The sequence below is a fragment of the Piliocolobus tephrosceles genome, chromosome 6 (assembly GCF_002776525.5).
Source record: "Piliocolobus tephrosceles isolate RC106 chromosome 6, ASM277652v3, whole genome shotgun sequence".
NCBI classification, from domain to species: Eukaryota; Metazoa; Chordata; class Mammalia; order Primates; family Cercopithecidae; genus Piliocolobus; species Piliocolobus tephrosceles.
This window is the reverse complement of record NC_045439.1, coordinates 24,657,227-24,676,329: the sequence shown is the minus strand read 5'-3', so window position 1 is coordinate 24,676,329 and position 19,103 is coordinate 24,657,227. Positions and strand designations below refer to the sequence as shown.

General features: G+C 38.8%; 1 pseudogene; it reads right to left on the bottom strand.

The window, feature by feature from the left end:
- Positions 1–209: 209 nt before the first annotated feature.
- On the bottom strand, positions 210–783 carry LOC111538122 (annotated as a pseudogene).
- Between the last annotated feature and the right edge of the window lie 18,320 nt (positions 784–19,103).

Genomic DNA, 19,103 nt, shown 5'->3' with positions numbered 1-19,103 from the left:
TCCTTCCTTCCTTCCTTCCTTCCCTCCTTCCTTCCTTCCTTCCTTCCTTCCCTCCTTCCTTTCTTCCTCCCTTTCTCCTTTCCTCCATCCCTTCCTTCCACTTTTTTTTCTATCAATAGAGGGCTTTTATTGCATTTTTAAAATATCACAGATAGGTCTTAGGAATCATCCAGCATCTTCTTGTTTCATAGCTGGATAACTCTGACACCTTATTCATCAGATGGCAGAACTCTTCCTTTCTCAGAGACATAGATACCATCCAACAATTTTCTGGTATCCTTGTTTTTAACTGCTGTAACTTGCTAAATCAAAGAAGCTGAATTTGGTACAAGTTTACTGTCATTACCTTCAAAAATGAACTCCTCTTTCTGGGCTTGAGATACTGACGGAACAAGCCACACTTGGCCTCATCTGAACCCTGTGGATGCATTTTTCACTTAAGAAATTTCTGATGTCAACAAGAGACCCATTCTTCTGAATGACAATGCTGAGAAGGAAGTGAGCATACACAGACTTCATCTTGTAACGGAAGCCTAGTGTAATGTTCTGGATCCTATTCTGTACATGACTATTAATAGTGTGAACCAGAGCAAATTCCTGTCTATTTCTCCACTGTGTCAACTTGAAGCCTGTGTTTTCTTTCCAAGTAACCCGAGTTCTACGTTAATACGAATGAAGTCTCTCTGCAGAGTTCCTCTGGGGCCCTTCATAACTGTGAGTCCCTTCAGAGTGATATTGACATTTTCTGGAATGTTTAGTCTGATTCCTGAGAATGGTCTTCATTCTCATTTAGAAGCAGCAAAGACAGAATGTCTTAACTCTTTTTTGACCTCTCTACGGTATTTGACACTACTGACTCGCTCTTCTTCTTTGAAGACGTGCTTGCATGTTTTGGCTCCAAAAGGCTTCATTCTCTTTCTTTGTGTCCAGATGCTGGAAGAAGACTTTTCATGCCTTTTCTTAGAGACAGGGTCTCACTCTGTCACCCAGGCTGGAGAGCAGTGGTGCAATCAGAGCTCACTGCAGCCTCCAACTCCCGGGCTCAAGCAATCCTCCTTACCTCCACCTCCTGAATAACTGGAACTACAGGTACACAATACTACATTTGGTTATTAATTTTTTTTCTTTTTTTGTAGAGATTGAGTCTTGCTATGTTTCCTGGGCTGGTCTTGGACTTCTGGCCTCAAGTGATTCTGTTGCCTCAACCTCCCAAAGTGCTGGGATTACAGGCATGAGCCACTGTACCTGGTCATGCCTTGTTTTTTAAGGTGCTTTTTCTTTCCTCTTTCCTTGAGCTCCATATTCACATGCACAACTGAGTTCTGCACAATTTCTCTTAGAACTTGCAAAGACATTTTAAACTCAATAATTGAACACATTCTTTTACCCCCTTTCACCACCATACCCCCTGTTTATGGACTATATTATTCTGACCCTAAATTACTATTTCTCTATTGGTTCCTATTTTGTGGTGTAAGTAATCACTGCCCAGCCAGATATCTGAGCATTTTTCTTCACTTTTCTTTGCCTCTCACTCTCCTCATTCATGCCATCATCATGAACTATCTCCTAAACATTTTTCAAAGCCATTTGCCACAACCACAACAACTACTACCCATGTTCAGACTGTTATCTTTTACCTTGTTCCCTTCAGCAACCTTTTCATTTATTTCACAGTCTCAGGTCTTGCTCTCTTCATAAATGTAGGATTGGGAAGAAGAAAATTTTCTAGGAACTGTTAGAAATGTAATAAAACTGTCAAAAGTGTTAAGTCTCAGTCTACTGTTTTGTGACAGTTTGTTAAGAAAGTAACTTTAAAAAAATCCAGGTAGGAAACACAAAAATATACAAACATTTTGATATATTAACTGATAATGACACTTTAATTATACCACCCTGTGGAGACAAAGATAATTATCAAATCCAAGTCATCTATATATCCATAAAATCTTAAGCACACCCTGTCTATTCTCAATTATACTATGCTCTTCAAATCCAGAGGGAATCTTTCTAACGTGCAAACCACATCTGATCCCTTGCCCTACACCCTTTAGTGGCTCCCCATTGCCCTCAGAAAAAAATTCTAAATATCTTAGTTTGACTTACAAAGGGCTACATGATTTGGTTCCCACTTGTTCTTTATCCTTATAATCCCTTCCGGCTCTAGCTCAGACAAACACCTCTCAGTTTCTCAAATCCACCATGCTCCTTGCTTCCCTCCACATTCGTCCTTCAGAATTTGATTGGTTAATGCAGTGTTTTGCTGGTAAACATTTAACAACTGCCTTTGGGAGAGGGGAAGAAGAGGATCCCAGATTTGCGGCATTTGATGGTTTTCATGGTACAAACATTCTCACCATGACTTTGATCAAGCTACCTATGTGATGTCTTTGGACACAAAATTGGGAAGAAATCTGCACAATGGGTCCTAGAGAGCGGGTGTGTGCTGGCTTCAGTACACCACTGGGTTAAATCCTACAAAATCCTTTAGATTTTGGCTCATCTGTCCACTTCCCTGGGGAGGCTTTCTTGATCATGATCATGCCATATGCTTCCATTGCTTCCTGGAATCAGGATGTCTGTTTGCATGCTCATCACATAAGATTGTGATTTCTTGTGCATGTCTGGGACTTTACTGCAAGACTGTAAGCTCCTTAGAGGCAGGGATTGTGTCTTGTTGACCACTGTCTCTCCAGAACCTTCCACAGTGCTTAACACATAGTGGTTCTTCAATAAGTATTTGTTGAATAAATGAGTGAACAAGGAAAAACCAATAACAATAACTGAGTGCAAGTACTTACTTTGTGCCAGCCATGGTACTAATTAGGTGGTATGCATTACCTTATTTAATAGTCCTCAAAACCATATAGTAGAGTTATTTGGTTATTGTCATCTTACAGGTAAGAACGACTGAGGATTAAGGCAGCTACATAACCTGCCCAAAGTCACAGTAAGAAAATAGTGGAGCCATATACAAATTCATACAGCATCATTCAACCCTGAGTACTTATCCTCTAGGTTATACTGACTTATTTCACTTCAGGTTGAATAAAGCTATCCCTTTTTGACTAGTTGGCTTCTGTGAGGAAGATTCAACATCTAAGTCACTTTTAATCAGGGCTTTTACAGAGGGACAGACTCTCTCAAATGTTGTCACTGACATATTAAATTAGTGCAAAAGTAATGGTAAGTAATTGGCAATAGGGCCCCTTAAAATATTCATTTACTTCTAATCAGTAATTCCAGTTTTCAGAAAATAGTCAGAACTATGAACAACACTTTGGGGCCAAAATATTATTCTTAATTATTTAAAACATAACATTTTACTTTAGAATAGTTTTAGACTTACAGAAAAATTGCAAAGATAGTATAGAAAGTGTCCATACGTACTACATCCATTTTCCCCTAATATAAATACTGGTAAGGTCCGTTTGTCCCAATGAATGAACCAATATTGATAGTAACTAAAATGCACACTGTATTCAGATTTCCTTAGTTATAATCTAATGACCTTTATAATGCTCCAGGATCCTATCTAGGTTATCATTACATATAGTCATCATGTCTTTTTAGGTTCTTCTAAGCTGTGAGTTTTTCAGACTTCTCTTGTTTTTGATGACCTTGACAGTTTTGGGGAGTATTGCTCACTTTTTTTTTTTTTTTTTTTTTTTTTTTTGGTGAGATGGAGTCTCACTCTGTCGCCCAGGCTGGAGTGCAGTGGCTTGATCTCGGCTCACTCTAAGCTCCGCCTCCCAGGTTCATGCCATTCTCCTGCCTCAGCCTCCTGGGTAGCTGGGACTACAGGTGCCCACCACAACACCCAGCTAATTTTTTGTGTTTTTAGTAGACACAGGGTCTCACTGTGTTAGACAGGAAGGTCTCAATCTGCTGACCTCGTGATCCACCCGCATTGGCCTCCCAAAGTGCTGGGATTACAGGCGTGAGCCACTGCGCCCAGCCTACTGCTCACATGTTTTATAGGATGTCCCTTTATTGAAATTTTTCTGATTTTTAAAAATGTGATTAGATGGAACTTGTGAGTTTTGGAAGGAAGACCACAGAGATAAAGTGCCATTATCATCACATCTTTTCAAGGGTGCTTACTATTAACATGGCATCACTGTTGAGTTTGACCTTGGCCACCTGGTTAAGGTAGTGTTTATCATGTTTCTCTACTGTCAAGTTACTCTTTTCTTTCCCCTTCTCCCAGTGTACTCTTTGGAAGAAAGTCACTGAAAGTAGTTCCTATTTAAGAATAAGAAAATTCATTGTCAAATGTAAGGGCAGAATATTTACATAAATTACTTGGTATATTTCCTTATGGAAGACATATCTATTTTTCTTCTATTAACAAGTTTAACATTTATTTATAAGGGTATAGATGCATAGATAGTTATTTTATGTTTTGAGCTAAAAATCCAATATTACTTTATTTTGTTAGTTAAATTGTTTCAACTTTGACCGCTGAAAGCTCTTTTAGTTGATTTCTGTGCCACTTTGACATGTCTTATCGTTGTATTTTTTTAAAGCTCTTTCTTACTTTGTGGTATGACTATATGCTCCAGGGTCATCTTGTGTATTTCTTGCCCCAGTCCCAGATTCAGCAATTCATCCAAGGAGCCCTTGTCCTTTTATTGAAGAATAGTATTAGAAACAAAGATTCAGGTACTAAGTGGGCTTGTTGGCTACTAAATGTCAGTGTTTCTAGGTTCTTTCAGTTGACAGAGGAAGGAAATATATGTGTATATACTAACCCCTGATCATATACATAGCTATAAATAATATGTAACCATCCATATCTATATTAAGCTAAATTTGAGTTCATGCTGATGTCTTTAATCTGTTGCTACATGGATCATTTAGTTTCTACCTCTGGTTTATTTGTAACCTTATACTTTAACAGTGAGAAACCTGATTCTCATCATTCACTATATATTTATTTAATTTCTTCAATTCCAGTATATATATGCCAGGTCTGAGCTGCAGACCCTGACCCAGTAATGGATGAAAGATGTACACTAACACAGATATTTTGCCTATCGGTGTGGCTAAGGGGCTCTGTTGCCTGAGTCTGCAGCTTCTGCTTCAATTAGCCGGTGACGTTTGCATTTATTTAGTACAGATTAAATGACAAAGGTCTCGAGTAAACACCACGAGAGGGTAATCAACATCCTGAGTAGAGAGCAGTCATGGGCCCACAGATGATCAAGGGTCGTTCTTAGGACCACATGAGTAAACAAGCTATTTAGATAAACTCCCCCACATTCCCTTGTTATTTGCTCTTCTGCTATCAACTCAAGGTAAAGAGGATTAGGCTGCCTTCAGCCAAATCTTTTGCTGAAGCTATGCAAACCTCCTGGCCTTCCAAGAAAGTTTGTGTCTATTTCCTATAACTTTATCCTTATAATTTCTCTCACCACCCTGACCGATCCCCTACATATATATAATGGTTTTAGAATTGTTGATTCATAACCCCCTGGAGACAATTTTATCAGTGAGAGTAGAATGCTTATGTGTATTTTCTTTTGCCTTCAGTCTTACAAGGCATTTATGTCCTTTCTAGTTATTTAGGTTGGAACCTTTTCCCCAACCTATTAGCAAATATACATTATGAATTTAAGATTCATTCATGTCTTTGCAATGAACTTGATATCTGATTTCTTTCATTGCTGGGTAGTGTTATATTCTGTAGATACACCATTGTTTATCCACTCACTTATTGAAGGACATCTTAGTTGCTTCCAGATTGGTGATCATAAATTCCCAGTGGTTTTTAAAAAATCATTGTGAATCATTGGAAAGAACAAAAATATTTAACATTGAGCTATTCAACACAATATTACATCCATAACATGATGTATTAAGAGAGTTTTAATGGTAATGGAAAAACAAATGTAGGACATAAAAATTGTATATTTAATATGTTCTCAATTACATAAAACATGAATATGTATCTATATATGGAAGGATATACAGCACAATTTTCATGGAAATTATCTTTGGGGATTTAAATAATGGGTAGTTTACTCCTTAAATTGGTTTTCACAGTTTTCACACAGGGGAATTATTACTTTCACAATGAGGAAGAAACAAGCCCAGATTATTTCTAAATCATGAATCACGCTCTAGGTTTGGTAGGGAATTGCAGTTACACATATTCAGGGAAATCTTTGGAAGTTTCCTATACTTCTCTCCAAGGCTTTCAGGTTGTTTTTCTGCATCAGTTCTTCTGCGCTCCAGGTTAATTTTTATTCTTCTGGCTCTCGAAAACTCCAAGGGTTTTTATGCAACTTTGTTTTCCCTTCACACCTGCCTCTCCAACTTTCATTAAAACCATGATGACTATTACCAGTCAGACTCTCTCCTTTTCCCAATAGCAGCAATACATTTGACCTATGTGGTAGTTAGAACCCTCATTTCCTAGAATAACTTGCATACCATATTTGTAAATAAGATTCTTCACATTCTCGTGGTACTGGGTGTCATAGAACTTCTGACCCATTATGTTTTGAGATATTTTTGATGACTATTTTTGTAGTGATGGGTGGAGAACACAATTTCTACTATCACATGGGAAGAAAAAGAGGATAAAAATGAATTAAAGTGAATACATGTAAACTTAGCATACTACTTTTGAAAGGGTAAATGCTTTGGCCACTTCAGCCAGCTATATTTTCCTGTCAAGGCAAAACTAATGAAGAAAATTCATCATGGGTATGTAGCTGGATGATCACAAGAATAATAGAAAGTGCAGGCTCTCAATTCTTGCACTTTGTAAGGAACTTTTAAATTTCTGTTTGAAATAAGTTTGGTATAGCATTCATTTCCATGGAACATGGCAAAACTATTTAGACAAACCTTATTTCTTATTGTAATATTTAGACAAACCTTATTTCTTATGTAATATTAAAATTTCATGTCTTCACCAGATATTAAAACTTTAATTTTAAGATTTCTTCCATCTTTGTGCTAGAGAACTGGGAAAATTTTTTTACCTTAATTTTAACTTGCCAGCCTAATCACCTTGGAACTTCTATAATCGATGAAAATAGATACATCTAGCTGCCATCAACACCTGGGCTCTGCTCTCAGCAGATTCATTTTGAAAGAACCACCTTGAAATGGAGAGAGAGGCCAGGCGTAGTGGCTCATGCCTGTAATCCCACCACTTTAGGAGGCCGAGGTGGGTGGATTGTCTGAGGTCAGGAGTTTAAGAACAGCCTGGCCAACACGGTGAAACCCCGTCTCTACTAAAAATAATAATAATAATAAATAATAAAAAAATCAGCCAGGCCTGGTGGCACATATCTGTAATCTCCGCTACTCGGGAGGCTGAGGCATGAGAATCATTTGAATGCCAGAGGCAGAGGTTGCTGTGTGCTGAGATCAGGCCACTGCACTCCAGCCTGGACGACAGAGTGACACTCCTCAAAAAAAAAAAAAAAAGAGGAAGAAAGAAATGGAGAGAGAACCACATGAATAAAATGATTCTTGCCAGTTTCTGACTCAGCAATGATTTTCCACAAAGCCTAATTCTTCTGGAAACGATGATTTCAAGCCAATTTTGGTTGGTTAACGTTTTCTGAGCTTCTACTTTGTTACAGGCAGTGTGTTAATTGCTGGATTTCACCTGTTGGAAGGTGAAAAAACCTTAGTGAATTCTTCCATTCAAGGAGTTTACTGTTTAGTAAGAGAAGTAGAAACACAAATAGCTCTCTATAAATGTAGGCAATAAATGATATTCTAGAGATGGGAAACTTGGCTCTATGGTATGCAAAGGAGACAGACATCCCACCATGCCTCTAAGTCTTTCTTCTCTCTCTATATTTTGAAGTTTCATGGAAGAAGAAAACTATTCTGTTATTTACAGTTCAAAGCAGAACTTTTGGGTATAGGTCATTGCGAATATTTTACCACATCTCAGAAGTCAAGTTGTCAATGTCATGGCCACCATTTTTGAGGAATAAAAGGCACTGGAAAGGATTCCATAGAGCCATTACTAACTTAGCCATTACCAAATAATTATTATTGTTGCCCATAATAATTCTTTAATTTTATATCATTTCTGGTTGATAGAGATGATCTTGGAATGACACGGACGATTTGAGGACTGCTAAGCATTTAAGTAATTTGATAACTAAATGCTGAGAAGTCCTTAACAAACATTGTAAATTGTTTTTGAAGAATGACATCTAATCTTCAGAGTCTGGAGCAGAGACTTAAATTTGTTAGAAGGAAAGGGAGAGAACTACCTTAAGTAGTGAGGCTGGTTCATGCTTCACAGGACAAACTCCCCCTCCCTAGGCATACACCTTTCTTTGTTTGGGCATCTGGGTTATGCTTACAAGTTCAAAAGCAAAGTACAATGGGAAAATGCTGGCTATACATTACTCACATACATGTTCAGAAATACTTGAAGTGAAAGACTGATGCACAGTAATTTTAGACATCTTCCATTGGCCACAGAAGGCAAGGACTTAGGTTAGCAGGTAGAAATGATTCAGCAGTATCAATAGGTAGAGGCTTATGTAAGAAAGATGCTTAACAGGCATAAATGCACCTCTGGGTATATTATGGGCATATCCAATTTCCCGCCTACAATTTTCATATAACATGTTTCCATTGATATACATTGATAGACATTATGAATTGCTGTAAGCAAGAAATCCTAACATTATTTCAACTGTGCTTTGACAAGCACTCCCAAACATATAATGCCTCTGCTTTCTAAGAGTTAAAATGAGGACCACTGTTTGGACTTTATACAAAATTTCCTTCCATTAATAATACTGGAGATATGAAAGTGGAAAGTGGAGGTCCTTATTTATTGGATTGATCTATGCATTAGTCTGTACCTCTCTTAAGTTGTGTTATGCAAATTTAAACATAGCATAAAAGTATAAAGAATATTATTTACAAAGCTATTCTCTTTAAGTAAATCATAACATTTTGCCATATTTGCTTCAGGTTTAAAATAGCTCATTAAACATCATAAGAAAGAGTAGTCTTGGCAATAAACAAGCTTCCTTACTGCTCATGACATATTCAAAAGAAACTCTTTATTGCTAAGTTCCTCCAAACTTTGAAATTGGCTTAAGTGAGTTCTCATGATTTGGTTCTGCATTACCTCTCTACTTTAATCATTTTCCACCTCTGCTCCTTATCAACCCCAAATATATTACACTCCAGCCATATTGCATTTCTTTCAGTTTCTGGAAGACACATCTTTCTCACTTCCTCACTTTCTCTCTCTGCCTGGACATTCTCTCTGCCTGGAATGTCTTCTCATTTGCCTGCCCTCCTGAGCAATTTCTATCGAGATCTTAGTCTATATATCTTCTGAAAGTTTCATCTGACATCTAAGTCAGGTGCCTTCCTAAGGTTCTTCCTTCAACAGATTGTTTTTCTCTTTTCCAAGTCAAATACTGGCTAAAACAGCAAGGACAGTAAATATGGTAGATAACAGTTAGTAAATAAATAAAAATATATGTTTTGGTATTTATAAGCATTTTTGAAAATTTGCTTTTAGTAAGTTTATTTAATAAGCTGAAGACTACTGATACATTGAAAGTTACATGTAATATCAACTTATTTTACAATATTCATGTAACCCTTACTGTGCACTACCTTGTATTAGTCTTTCACATACCTGTCTTATATATGCATATACACACATGCATACATAAATGTAGGTGAAACCACCTTTGCAAAAATTGTAACTGAGAAAATTATGACAGTAAAAGAGATCAGACCTAATTGACTCCAACTTGCTTCTAACCTTTAAGCTGTCCTTGTTCTTTCTAAGGCATAGGCCGAACTAACTTTGGGAAGGAATTCAGCTCATAGTTTGAAATAAAATTGATCATAGCCCTTTACTGAAAAGACCCCCTTCCTGCCTGGGAACCAGTCTGCCTTTGCAGGACTAACAAATTAGCTATAAGATTAGAAAGTACAGATTAGGGGTTATGTAGCCTCTGGTTCCAAGAGTCTGAACCTCCCCAAATTGCTCCTGGGGATAACATCACTATTGTAAAACCTAATTTCAGTGCTTGAGATATTTTGCAGACCCTGCACTGGATGGATCAGCTGACCCTACTCAGTTGGGTAGCCTGGCTCAACCAGTTCTGCCATCCCCCCCAGGAACAGAAGGCAACAAGAAAACTTCACTTTGACCCCTTATGATTCCATCTCCAACCTGACCAATCAGCACTTCCCACTTCCCAAGCCCCTACCTGCCAAATTATCTTTAAAAACTTAAATCATTGAATGCTCAGAAAGACTGATTTCAGTAATAATAAAACTCCGGTCTCCTGCACAGGTGGCTCTGCGTGAATTACTCTTTCTCCACTGCAATTCCCCTGTCTTGATAAATTGGCTCTGTTTAGGCAGTGGGCAAGGTAAATCCATTGGGCAGTTACATATGTATGTTTATATTGTGAGGGGTAAGGCTGTTGACCCCCTGGAGGTTTGCTGAAAATCACTTACATGAGAGATTGATTAATAGGGGAAAAAAGCATACAAATTTATTTAATGTGTATACATGGGAGGCTTCTGAATGAAGAACCAATCCGTTAATGGGGTACGAAAGCTCATATACTACTTTGAGGTTACAGAAAAAATTCAGGCTTAGAGCATGGCCAAAACCAGGTTATAGTGGCAAGACAGGTAATGGGAGGGAGAAAGGATGAGTATTGGCTAGCGAAGGTGGTCTTGTTAGGTAGATGAAGCCTCATAGGCAATAGCCCTCAGAGAGAATACATAGTAAATGTTTCTTTTCAGACCTTTAAAGGGGTCAGACTCTGTTAAGCTCTCCTAGATCTTGGAAAGGCCTAGAAAGGGAAGACCTGGCTGCATTAATGGAAATTCTATGCAGATGCAAATTTATCCTACAAAAGATAGCTTTGCAGGCTCACTTCATTCTGCTGACTCTGTGGCAGGCATTTCAAAACATGTCACATACATTTATTTTGCAGTAGGATTATCTGTCTATCTATCTATCTATCTATCTATCTATCTATCTATCTATCTATCTAATCTATCTACCACAAAGTTTAAAAAAACTGGAGACTTAGAAATATATTGGGTATTTCTCATCCTTCTCCTATGGTACCACATTATGCCATGTTTTCTATGTCTAGAATATCATTTGATGCCTTATTTTAGAAAGCATTGTCTGAGTATATATTATAAATATAAATAGAATGTAAGATTTTGAGTACATGATATCATGTGCATTTACTAATATTCCACATACCTGTGTGATATCAGTACATAATAGTTATTCAAGTAATTATTAATTTATAATTAAATTAAGAAAATGAAAACAAAGGTAACTAATGTAAAAAAAGAATTTGAAAATAAATGATTATATATATATTTTCTTGAGACAGCATTTCACTATTGTTGCCCAGGCTGAAGTACAATGGCATGATCTCGGCTCACTGCAACCTCCGCCTTCTAGGTTCAAGCAATTCTCCTGCTTTAGCCTCTCAAGTAGCTGGGATTGCAGGCATGTGCCACCACACCTGGCTAATTTTTTATTTTTAGTAGAGATGGGGTTTCACTATGTTGGTCAGGCTGGCTGGTCTTGAACTCCTGACCTCAGGTGATCCACTTGCCTTGGCCTCCCAGAGTACTGGGATTACAGGTGTGAGCCACTGTACCTGGCGGATTGTACATTTTGAAAAGCTTAATAAGAGACGTTTTTGTAATCAACCTCAGGAAAGGTTCTCCTTATGTTTTTGAACTTGTTTTTTCTCTCTCCAAATATTTATTGAGAATTCTGTGGTTTTGGTCTTGAATTTATAATTACTTTTAATATACAATTAAAAGTATAAAGAACTTTTAATTTAGCACAGACTCAGAGATTAAGAAAATAAATCAATTATTTAGGTCAAAAACAAGATAAGAACAAATAAATATAAATGAAAAGAAGTACTTCTTTAGATTGAATGGTTGGGAAAGGCCTCTCTGAGGAAGAAATATGTGACTTGGGAACTGAGGTAGAATGGAAGAGAAGTGCCTTTAGAGAAGGACATTTTTTGTTGTTGTTGATTTTTACAAAGGGAGGGGAAAGGGAGCCTTATTGAAACCAAACACCATGGAGGTCATACTGAGCTTTTCAGACAAAGTTAAAGAGTGTGTAGGGGAAAAACCAGAAAAACGATCATGAGGTTCTATGATTTAACACTATTTTTCTTTCTGTGGGTGTTTGTGTGTGTGTCCCATATTATTCAAGGTATGCCTTCAGTAGAATAACAATCTAATGTATATGTTTTTTAAAAGTGACATATATGATTACTATTTGATATAGTTTGGCTTTGTGTCCCCACACAAATCTCTTCTTGAATTGTAATCCCCATGTGTCAAGGAATCACCTGGTGGAGGTGATTGGATCATGGTGGTGGTTCCCTCCATGCTGTTCTCATGATAGTGAGTGACTTCTCTTGAGATCTGATGGCTTAAAAGTATTTGGCAGTTCCCTGCCCTCTCCTACTTCCAAGTAAGATGTGTCTTGCTTCCCCTTCACCTTCCACCATGATTGTAAGTTTCCTGAGGCCTCCCCAGCCATGCAGAATTAAACCTTTCTTCTTCATATGTTACACAGACTCAGGTAGTTCTTTATAGCAGTGTAAAAATGGACAAAAACAGAAAATGGGTACTGGGAGTTTGGGGCATTGCTATAAAGATACTTAAAAAAGTGGAGGCAACTTTGAAACTGGGTAATGATCAGAGGTTGAAACAGTTTGGAGGACTCAGAAGAACACAGGAAGATGTGAGAAAGTTTGGAACTTCCTAGAGACTTGTTGAATGGTTTTGACCAAAATTCTGATAGTGATATGGACAATGAAGTCCAAGCTGAGGTGGTCTCAGATGGAGATGAGGAACTTATTGTGAACTGGAGCAAAGGTCACACCCTTGCTATGCTTTAGCAAAGAGACTGCTGGCATTTTGCCCATGTCCTAAAGATCTGTGGTACTTTGAACTTATGAAAGATGATTTAGGGTATTGGGCAGAATAAATTTCTAAGCAGCAAAACATTCAAGATGTGACCTGGCTTTTTCTGAAAGTGTACAGTCATATGCATTCACAAAGAGATGATTTGAAATTGGAACTTATGTTCGAAAGGGAAGTGGAACATAGAAGTTTGGAAAATTTGTAGCTTGACCGTGTAGTAGAAAAGAAAAACTAATTTTCTAGCGATAAATTCAAGCCTCCTGCAGAAATTTGCTTAAGTAATGAAGAGCTGAAGGTTAATAGCCAAGATAATGGGGAAAATGTCTCTAGGCATTTCAGAGATCTTCATAGCATCCCCTTCCGTCACTGGCCTAGAGGCCTAGGAGGCAAAAACGTTTTCCTAGGACCCAGGTGCTCTCTGCACCCTTGGGACATGGTGCCCTGTGTCCCAGCCATTGCAGCTTTAGCCATGGCTTATAGGGGCCAAGATACTGCTCAGGCCATTGCTTCAGAAGGTGCAAGCCCCAAGCCTTGGCACCTTCCATGTGGTGTTGGGCCTGTGGGTGTGCAGAAAACAAGAGTTCAGTTTTGGAACCCTTCCCTCAATTTCAGAGGATATATGAAAATGCCTGGATGCAGAAGTCCTGCTGCAGGGGCAGAGCCCTCATGGAGAACCTCTACCAGGGCAATGCAGAGGGGAAATATGAGGTTGAAGCTCCCATACAGATTCCCCACTTGGGCATTGCTTAGTGGAGCTGTGAAAAGAGGACCACCATCCTCCAGACCCCAGAATGGTAAATCCACTGACAGCCTGCACCACGCGCCTGGAAAAGCCACAGGCACTCAATACCTGCCTGTGAAAGTGGCTGAGGGAACTGTACCTGGCAAAGCCACAGGGGTGGAGCTGCCCAAGGCCTGGTAGTTCACCTCTTGCATCAGCATGTCCCAGATGTGAGACATGGAGTCAAAGGAGATTATTTTGGAACTTAAAGATTTAATGAGTGCCCTGCCAGGTTTCAGACTTGCATGGGGCCTTGGCCTCTTTGTTTTGGCCAATTTCTCCCATTTGGAACAAGAACATTTTCCCAATGCCTATTCCTCCATTGTATATTGGAAGTAACCAACTTGTTTTTGATTTTATGGCCCATAAGTAGAAGGGACTTGCCTTGTTTTAGACCAGAATTTGGACTTGGATTTTTAAGTTCATGCTGGAATAAGTTAAGGACTGTTGGGACGGCATGATTAGTTTTGAAATGTGAAAAGGATATGAGATTTGAGAGGGTCTGTGGTGGAATGATACGGTTTGGCTCTGTGTCAACTCATCTCTAATTGTAATCCTCAACATGTTGAGGGAGGGACCTGATAGGAGGTGATGGGATCATGGGGGCAGTTTCCCTCATGCTGCTCTCATGATGGTGAGTTCTCATGACAACTGATGGTTTAAGAAGTGTTTGGCAGTACTCCTCAACCACCACCATATAAGATGTGCCTTGCTTCCCCTTCAACTTCTGCCATGATTGTAAGTTTCCTGAGGCTTCCTCAGGCATGCAGAACTGTGAGTCAATTAAACCTTTTTTTCTTTATAAATTACCCAGTCTTACGTAGTTCCTTATAGCAGAGTGAAAACAGACTAATACACTATTTTTATGTCTAAATGGACTGTGACCAGATATTAAAGCCAATCTCACAGGGTTAGCAAGAATTCTTGACAGAAATTTAATTATGATTAAGCATTAATGAGGCTGTACTTTGACCCACTTCTTTGGAACTGAAAGTCAAGTAACATTAGATACTAGCCATTTGCATCCCCATTGTTCCCATAGATAGGATTTCTGATGTTAGATAGATAGATCTCTGGTGTTAGAATCTTAAAGCTTTTGTTTAAGAATTGCTTAAATGGATCTTGAATTTCAGCAGAATGGCTGATGGATGTTTAAAGACCCTCACAGAAAAACAGAATCAGCACGAGAATGCAGTTTCTTCTTCTCCTTGTCCTATGACTTTACTCTGCACTCCTCAACCAATCAACAATCTCCACACTTTGGCCCTTTCCCAAACTCTTAAAAACCCTAGCCCAAACTCCTGAGGGAGATGGATTTGAGGTTTCCTCCCATCCCCTTGTTCAGTGGCCCTACAATTAAAACCTCTTTCTCTGCTGCAACTCTGTCTTGGCATATTGACTTGCCCTGCACATCAGGCAATGTACTTCTATTATGGTTACAATAGGAGGAGTTTAAATGTTGAGGAGAAAAACTCATTTACAACCATTTGGAAAGCCACATCAGAGTTCTCAAAGATGGTCCCAATATTTTTCTTTGTTATGTTATATGCCTCATTCATCAAATTGATGAAGGCTTAGAGCACTCTTAGTAATATAAGAATGTTGTAATGACTTTTGATAGAATGTATTTTGACTTCTGCTAGTAATTAATGCAATCAAATTAGAATACCTGTATTGAGTATTGGTGAGGACTTTTAAGGTCTTGTAAACCCAGCAACAGATCTGTTTAAGAATCCCCATCAGGTCTATCAGTTTCTACTTTTATCCTTCTAGTATTAAAAGCTTATTACTTCTCAAGTTTGTCTATCACCTGGCAAGTGTAGTTTGAAAGGCTTTTTTTGTGTTAGTGTAAAATCTGGACTTTTGTAAACTCCACTCACTTTCCTCTTGGTGCAACACAAAACAAGGCTACTTCTTCTCTTACTTAATGGAATTTCAAATATATAAATGCAATTCAATTTCTATATTATTTCTTTGCTAGCTAAACATTATCTTAGCTCCTTTGAATTTCATATGAATTGGTCTATCACTTACTGAGTAAATCATCTTCCTGTATCTTACTCTACACTTGAGTTTATAGAATTACCCTTTTCAGTCACTGTAAAACCTCTGGTTAGCTCCAATTATCATTCACAAGTCTCAGGCCCTTGCTAATTTCCTTCCTAAGGAAATGTATTTTATTTCCAAAGAAAATGTGAATATTTTCACCTGTAGAGAGCTATGACTTTTTAAAGAGTTTTGTGAGTTTCACAGCAATAAGTACTTCCTTGATGTTTTTACTTTTCTTCAATGTTATAATCTTCCAATGTGTTCACAGGTTCTACCAACTTGAGATTCCTGGTGGAGATGTTTTATCAACGGGTATGTCTAAAGACATAAAGGCAATATTTCCCAGAAAAGTGTATTTCAACTGTCATCCAGTGAGTGAAATCTAATTAGATGGAGATGATTTTCTGTAGAATGGTTTTAAAAGGAAAGTTAATGGGCCTATTGTCAGTGAGCATAAATTCTTCATCTAGAAGACAACAATATATTGTGTACGGTTTAAACCATTGATTTCCAAACTGAGCTTGGCAGGTACCCTGAGAGCTCCTTGAAGTTGTTGACACAATCACCATGAGGGATGCATGTGTGTACAGTGGGTAGCCTCTGTCTCAACTGGGCTGCTCCACTTTTGTCTCTCTCTCTCTCCTTTTTTTTTTCTTCAGAGATAACTGTCTCACACTGTCTCCCAGGCTGGTGTGCAGTGGAATGATCACAGCTCACTGCAGCCTTAACCTCCCAGGCTCAGGTGAGCCTCCCACCTCAGCCTCTCAAGTAGCTTGGACTATAGAGGCCTACAACCATGCCTGGCTACTTTTTTGTTATTTCTTGTAGAAATGGGATTTTGCCATTTTGCCCAGGCTAGTTTCAATCTCCTGGGCTCAAGTGATCTGCCACCGTTGCGTCCCAAAGTGCTGGGATTATAGGCTTGAGCCACTGTACCTGGCCTGTTTTGTTGTTGTTGTTGTTGTTGGTTTTGTTTTATTTTGAGATGGAATCTCACTCTGTTGCCTACGCTGGAGTGCAGTGGTGTGATCTAGGCTCACTGCAAACTCCGCTTCCTGGGTTCAAGCAATTCTCTGCCTCAGCCTCCTGATTACCTGGGATTACAGGTGCGTGCCATCACGCCTGGCTAATTTTTGTATTTTAAGTAGAGACGGGGTTTCATCATGTTTGTCAGGCTGGTCTTGAACTCGTGACCTTGTGATCCGCCCGTCTTGGCCTCCCAAAGTGCTGGGATTACAGGCATAAGCTGACCCTTGTTTGTTTTTTAATTGGGCTTTGTCATGAGATTTAGTTGAAGAGATGCTAAAATATTTTGAAAACTACTGGAATCTTTTGAATATTTTGGATACTCTCTTGGGATTTTTTTCCTTATAAATAGTGGAATATCTTCATTAAGTATCTTGCTAAACCTGGGATCCTTTGTGACATTGAAGCTTTATGTGTAACGATTAATAAAGATGCCACCTACAAGGGCTAATGATGCTAAAGTAAGAAATAAGGATTAGGAATAGGTAAACTCAGGAACTGTTAGGGCCCTGCTGTCATGCAAATGTCCTTGATAACGAAGAAAGGGAATGAAATTGCAGTTCACATGGCTGTGTGGAAACAGAATTGTTCCTTTACAGAATGCTTCCTAAAGGCTCCCCAAGGCTGTGCAACTCTTTAAATCAGCAAGTCCTTTTTATTTTCAACCACAAAGTGGAAAAAAGCACCTTCTTTTTTCTTTTTCTCTTTCAAGAAATCCAAACTGTAAGTATTGTTGAGTCACCTTATCTCTTTTTGAGGAAGGAAATGCCAGTCCTTTGTAGGTGAATGTAGAAGATTTATGAGGAACAACCACCAAGAAAAGAGTAGAGAAATGGATCATAACAGCCTTGGATTTAACATTTTCTTCATTTTACAATGTTCTGTTTTGCTTGACATGTTTACTTTACAAACACTTGTATTCCTGGCTCGGAGTTGCTCTCTAAACACCATGGTGCATAATTAATGTCAAGGTGGAAGGCGATTATGCCGCAAATGCAGCTCCCTCAGCTCTAAAAAGCATTTTGAAAGCCAATTTAGGTCACACATGTTTCAGTTTCTTAGAAATTTTTCTTAATTGTTCAGCTAAAGAGAATGCCTCAGGGCGTTTATTAACAGACATTCCAATGGGTTGTGGATACTGGGGTGCGTGAATGTGTTGGAAGGAGAGGACGGTATCTCATGGGGTGCAGTGGGGTGGAATGTGGCAGGAGAAAGGGACCCCAAGAAGGTTGTTTTTTTTTTAAGTCTTATAGAAATCTAAGCAAAAGAACAGAGCGAGGAGCATAATTTAGCTAAAAAGTGTATGAGAACTTGTGCACTGATTTAAAGAAGAAAAAACTGTACTTATTTTCTTCACCCCAGGAAGTTTCTGAGGTCAACATGGCAAGACGCACGTCAGGCTGGGAAGCAGATACAAAATACATTTTTACGTGGACCATTTCTTTTATGTTCAGTTGTCGTTTGCCTCTCTTTCTGAGCCTGCTGCTGACTGGGGGTAGCCTGACAAAGCTTACAGCATCCATCAATGTAGTCAACCTGATGAAAGCTTCTTTTGGCGTCTATGGTCATCAAGCCTGGAGCCAGAAAATGTGCTGTCCTAGGGGTGACAGTTAATGTTCCTGGTGGGGAAAGGAAAGAAATAGAGGATTGCACCAACTTATAGTAGAATAGCACTAGGTCACATCTCCTTCCTTCCATCTCTTCCTTTCCAACTCCATTGTATAATACACACCATGTTGCCATGCATTTCTCTTTAATTATGTATAGACATAATAAATGCTTCTCCTACACATGGACACAGGGAGGGGAACATCACTGCCTGTCGGGGGGTGGGATGGCATTAGGAGAAATACTTAATGTAGATGACCGGTTGACGGGTGCAGCAAACCACTGTGGCACATGTATGCCTATGTAACAAACCTCCACGTTCTGCACATGTACCCCAGAACTTAAAGTATAATAAATAAATAAATAACTAAATGCTTCTCCCATGTATACACCATGTGTATTAAGCAGGTGATTAAGAAGTGGAACCTACAACTGGGATTCTACAGCAACTGGGATTTTTCACCTGGGAGGAAGGGCTCCCAGGTGAAACCCATGAAGAAATGAAGGAAGCAGGAGAGCAGGAGACCGTGGGGGAAAAAGCTCTGCCTGATTCCCCAGGAACCTTTGGATTTTGGCACCAACCCGGCTTGTCCTACTTTGAGGCAAGGAAGAGCTAGCATTTTATATTCTATTATTCTAATATCCATTCATCACCGGTGATGGGCTGCCCCTGGAAGGACAG